Source organism: Mirounga angustirostris, unplaced genomic scaffold, assembly GCF_029215605.1.
Source record: "Mirounga angustirostris isolate CCGP_5_RB_7025 unplaced genomic scaffold, mMirAng1.0.hap1 SCAF_5, whole genome shotgun sequence".
Taxonomy (NCBI): Eukaryota; Metazoa; Chordata; class Mammalia; order Carnivora; family Phocidae; genus Mirounga; species Mirounga angustirostris.
Window position 1 is genome coordinate 78,950,467 of NW_026991713.1, and position 6,000 is coordinate 78,956,466.

The following is a 6,000-nucleotide window of genomic DNA, read 5'->3' on the forward strand; positions in this document are numbered from 1 at the left end:
ATGACATACTGTGTCTCCAGGATTGCTGAAGAATCTACAGAACTATAGCCAAAACCTCAAAGTCATAAACGCAGAATAGCAATGACCACATGGAGAGAGAGCAGGACCCCCCCCCCCAAAAGAAAGTGCTTATTGATGTGTACAGAAGCCTGTTTCCAAACTTTCAATTTTTTAACTTTTCCTAGACAGAATGAAAGCTAGGCTCCACAGCAAAGGCACACCAACTCTGCTTGCCAAAAATAGATGGCATTAACAACCATGCACAGTCATTTAGGTTTCTGTCATCTTGTTCTTTATTCGGGGGAAGTTGTTGTATTTGTGGCTGATTTTAGGTGTTAAATATTTTTAACTCCATCATCTTCAGTAACTGCAAAAGCAAGGAAAGTGTTCCAAAATTAGGAATCAGATGTAGAGATAGCAAGTAATTATAAAAGGTAAGAAAACAAGGGGAAAGGTAAGAGATATCAGAGGGAGGAAAACACTGGATGCTGCCTGTATATACGGGATCAGACTTGTGTAAGTTGTAACAAAGTCTATACCTGTGGAATCAGTAAGAATCAGCAAAAGACAAGGAAGACAAGAAAGCTGCATGTGTGGCCAGAGAATCAACATCAGTTTGGGTTGTCAACTGGTCTGGTGTTAGTTCAGGAGAAGGCAAGGAGTTTGCTGAACAGTTTAAAAGCTGAGCATTGCAGAAGGGCTCCTATCGCAAACGGCCAAAGTTCGAGGCCTTTTTGAATTTACCCAACTCAGTGTGAATGGTTAGCTCACTGTATGACCTGTCACTGCTAAGATCTTCTCTAAGACCTGTGCAGACATCATCTAAGAGGGAAGCTACCTGTCTCACCGGATGTTCAACACAGACAAAACTAGTCTATTCGGGGAAAAGCTGCTCCAGAATTTCTACCAGCAAGGAGGTGAGAGTAAATCTGGTTTCCCTCTAAGGCACCAGATCACACTCCTCTTTACTAAATCCTGTGCTTAGAGAAATGTTAACTTTTTTTTGTAACAAAGCATAATTGTCTTATGAGTATCTGCATGAGGGGCCCCTGGGCGGCTCAGTCAGTTAAGCTTCCGACCCTTGATTTCAGCTCAGGTCATGTCGTCAGGGCTGCAGACAGAGCCGTAGTCGGGCTCCACAATGGGTGTGGCTTAAGATTCTCTCTCTCCCTCTCCCTCTGCCCCTCCCCCCGTGCTCTCTCTCTCTCTCTCAAATAAAATATTTTATAAAAAATAATTTTTTTAAAAGTATCTGCATGAAATTATGGACTGAAGATCCTAAAAATTTTGTCAATCAGATGATGGTAAATGGAAATAATATGCCATCACTATTAATTTAAGCTGTGTAAAAATACACACATATGTATCTACAAATACATATATATTTAAATTTGTTTTGCCACTTTTGTCTAATTGTAATAATATAAATATATGAGCTTTAAATACTGGCTTTAGTTCTTCTACTTTTCCTATTTTTTTTTTGGATCATGACCCGAGCCGAAGGCAGACGCTTAACAACTGAGCCACCCAGGCTCCTATTGGGTTTTAAGCTCATCAACCATAAATTACCTACTGTGGGGGTTTTCTACACTCTACCTGACTCAGACAAGGAGAGAACACTTACTATATTCAACCTCAGAAAATGTGCCTCTGGACTCTATTATGACTTTGGTCAATCAGGACACAGACAAGGGAGCTGAAGAGTCTGCATCTTGATAGACAGTACCCAACCACTGCCGAGACACACTTTCTCTCCTAAACTTTAAATCCAGTTGCGTTTATTGTGATCCCCGTACTTTGATAACCAATAACAAATGTGAACTATACTTGAAACTTCATTAATAAAATCATTTGCACCATTCATTCAATAAAGAAGCATTTACTGAGTAGGTCTATAGGAGGCACAGTGCATTTCGATGGCACCTTTTATTTTACAATCCCAAAAGAGCTCTCAAAGGTGCCCTAACAAAGTATCAGTGATTGAACTTCTCTCACTTTATACATGTACAACACTCTATTCAAAACCCTGATTCGTGGGGCGCTTGGCTGGCTCAGTCAGTAGACCATGCAACTCGATTGTGGGGTTGTGAGTTCGAGCCCTGCGTTGGGTCTGTAGAGATTGCTTAAAAGTAAAATCTTTAAAAAAAAAAAAACAAAAACCCTGCAGGCATAATATATTTAGCTATTTGTGGAAATAAAAACTAAAAGGGCCGAGACTACCAATCATTAGCTAAATTCCAACTTCACAATTCAATCCAAAAAATACCCAAGGGCCAAGTGCTTTTTTTAAATTACAAGCCAAAATATACAGTGATTCAAACATTCCATTAGGCAAAGGAGTTAATTTAATTACAATTTCTCATTTCTAAATCCTATGGGTATGGTACTAGGTAATAAGTCAAATTTATCAAGAGTCCCACTCAATGGTTACATTTAATTTGCACCAAGAGCAACTTTTTGAAATTGATTATCTAACATTCCAAAAATAACTTACTTACTTGGGTGTTGTTTATTTTGAAGCTCTTTCTAGAAAATTGAGCCCTAAATCTATGTGCCAGAGAAATGTATTTTCCTAAATCAATTTTTTTGAAAAAGACCATCAAGAATGGAAGAGAAAATAAGGATAGAGATTAAGCACAAGGACACAGGTATAAGCCAGAATGTTTGGGTTGGAACCCCTGTTCTATCATTTTCTAGTTATCTGGTCTTGGTACCTCACTTACTCTGTCTGCAAAATGGGAATAATAAAAAATACCTACTCCGTATGGTTGTTATAGGAATTAAACCCAGGTAAATTAGTACATGTAAGGTTTTGGCAGCAATCAGCATTATATAAAGTGTTTACTTATTATGATTATCATGCCTAGATCATCCAAATCATCTATACAGATGCCTTTCCCTACTCAAAACCTTCCTTAATTGATCTAGTAGAATTTAAACCCTCCCTCCTAGGCTTCTCCACAGAACGCATGTGTATTACAGTTATTTGGGTACATTTCCCTCCCATTAGATTGTACCTCTCTGAAGAGACTATAGCTCATCTGACTGCACCAGACAGCAAATATTGTTCACTGTTGTCCTTCTTTTCCCTCTCTCTAAAGGTTCTGAAAAATCATACCCTGTCAATTAGCAAACCTTTACCTGGAGACAGGCGATTTATGTAACCAGCGCACTTAAATACCGATCTTACCTTGCTAAATAAGATCTCTTAATACTTAAATGAAATTTTGTGGGGAGAGGGAGGGAGGTAAGGATTAATTTGTTTAAACTGTTAAGGATATTTTCTTAAACTAATTTATTTTTTAAAAATTTCTTATGCCTACAAGCTTACTTGCATTATTTCATTCAAAAAAGCCTATGGTACTTTTAATATAAAAATACAGTAGCATACTTTCTGCATATGTCAAGTCTAACCTAATCATAACTTGCCCATATGCTGATTTTAATGTAATCCTGGGGATGCTAGAAGACAGTATGCTTGCTTGATTCACCCTACACTATTAATGTAAAATAAAATCATTTTAACATTACATTGAGATGCAAATCTTTCTGGCTTTGATCTGTGCCCTCTTTCCCTCTTAAAAAAAGTGCCCCCCCCGCCCCCCCCCCCCCCCCCCACACAAAACAAGCCTCCAACTTATTCCGGATCACTGGGAAAGCACTTTCTAAAGTATTACCCAACTTTGCTCACACAATGATGTGGCCCTTACTGTGAGAGAACAGAACTTTTCTGAAAACAAATGGCTGAATTGAGTGCATTTTCTACAAATTTTCCTTTGTTTTTATAGTGTCCTACCTTTTGAAATTAATTTTTCAGCATAAAAACTGCTGAGGACACCTATTCATTTGCACAAATTTTCCTAGTCTCTATTCAACTCATTTTAAAACAAACTGAAAAACAGAAAGCTGAAGAAGAATTGCACCCATTTAATGTGGCTTTTCCAAGTCTAATTTTTTTCATTCCTCAGTGGCAGGGCCTTTCAAAGGAGTACAAAAGCTACACCCAATTTATTTCTCATCCTAAACACAACCCAGCCAAATGGAAAACATTATCAGCCATCTTAACCAGGAGAAAAACACAAAGCTACGCCACATCAAACCAATATATATATATATATATATATATATTTTAGATTAGGATTTTTCACACAAAAGTACTTTAATGAACCCATGCAATGAACAAATGTAATCACAATTTAACATCATATTTTGAACTAATTTCTCTTCCTCAAATAGTCCCAATGGTGGCTAATTCACCTATAATACCTCTCAGCTACTGGGTAGAGTATAGTAAACTTAACTGTTTTATATATCCTGAGGCATACAAAGAAAGGTCAGTCAAACACAAAGAGGTTCCCAGTATCTTATATACATATATGACTGAGGCAAAAAATCTGCACTGGATAAGTAAAATTGGGCTTAAGCAACAATAGATCCCGCCCTAAAGTAGGGAGACCTGACAAGTTAAGCCCCCCACCCCTACCCCCTAAAAGACAAGGTCTCACTCCCATCTTACAACCAGGAGGCATAAATTAAAACACTTAACAGCATAAATGAAAACTCTTAGAGGAGTTGTTTTCTCAGACGTTAGCCGTAAGAAAGCTAATACTGACGCCTTTTCCGAGTAACTGGCTTCTATCAAAACTCATCACAAGTTATGTGAAACCTACAAGAGCGTTGGTTCTGCATTTTACCCAGTGAGAACAACAGCATCACAGTTTTTGGACAAGCCACCACTTCCAGCACCTCCAGCTCTTCCCGCCCCTCCTCCCCCATTTCTTTTAATATCCTTCCTCCAAACTTGCAACACGAAAAGGGATCCCACAAAACAAAAGCAGCATCAGTAAACGGGGAGGCTACTGGTTTTGAAAATAAAGTTTGTTCCTTTGCTGTCAACCTGATAACTTTTTAAAGATGAAACGTCTCCTACTCGATCGGGCACAACCTTTCCTATTCCCTTACCAAACAACCACTCGTTTGCCCCCGACAGTAAAGAGAAAAAAAGGGAGTGGGAGAAAATGATATTGAAAAGAGGGTCCACGGTGCCAGGGGTAGGGGCAGATTTTTGAGACCGGTGTTTGAACACTCCGTGCTTCTGGGAGCTGGGAGGCTTTACTGTGTCGATCTGAGAAATGTTTAGCAATCTGACGCATCAGTTTTTAGGAATGGTACACAAGCAGCCCCCACAATTTGAGCCATGCCTAGAATCCTTCTTCTCGGTGACATCGGCTGGAGGGCACGGGACGGGCGAGCGGGGGGTACCAGGAGAGGTTCCGCGACATTTGTTATTGTTTATGAAGCCCAGGCAGGGACCGGGATCGGGGTGCTCGGGGGCCGAGGAGTGGAAGGGGAGAGGGGCAGGGAAGCACAAAGATTCCTCCCGGGGCCCGGGGCTACCTCTCCGGGGACTGGGGGCTAGTAGCCCCTCGGGGAACAAGAGGGCCAAGGCCGTCGCTGGAGCTTCACTGGAGACACCGCCAGCCCGACATTAGCCCGGCTGTCCCTGGACACCCAAAGACACAGAAGATCTCCTCCGGCTCCTGCACACAGAGTTGGGGCCGGCGCAGCCAGCGGCGCCCCTCAGCCGCGGCCGCCGCGCGCCGCATCCGCGTACTCACCTGCCTCCGGTCGCGCCCGCGGCCGGCTCAGCCTCCGCACGGACCGCAGCCGGTCCGGGGCCCGTCCGCTCCCTTTTGCCCGCTCCGCCCTCGCCCCGCCCCCGGGAGGTGGCACCCGCGGCCGCGCCGGAATCTCGGGGCGGCCTTACTGAACTCTCGCGAGCCCTCCTTCCTCGGCTTCTCGGTGGCTGGGCCGGTCGGACTCGGCCCTGACGTCATACGCACCACAGCCGGAAGTAGCCTTCTGTCGTCAACGCCCGCTCGTCTGCCCCACCCACCTACTCCTGGTGAATTCCTGATGGCCCTGGAGGAGTGGACTGGACAGTCACTGCTTCCCTCATTCATCAACCTCACCTCACTTACCTCTTTTCTATTCAAAGCC

The 6,000-nt window shown here is 42.5% G+C and overlaps 1 protein-coding gene across 1 annotated transcript in view; it reads right to left on the minus strand.

Annotated features, from left to right (window-relative positions):
• STK38L (serine/threonine kinase 38 like) overlaps window positions 1–5,748 on the minus strand; it is an 83,106-nt gene extending 77,358 nt beyond the window's left edge. Inside the window, exon 1 of the mRNA XM_045873721.3 lies at window positions 5,619–5,748. The gene's annotated coding sequence lies outside the window, so the exon portion shown is untranslated. The remainder of the gene's footprint in view (window positions 1–5,618) is intronic.
• Between the last annotated feature and the right edge of the window lie 252 nt (window positions 5,749–6,000).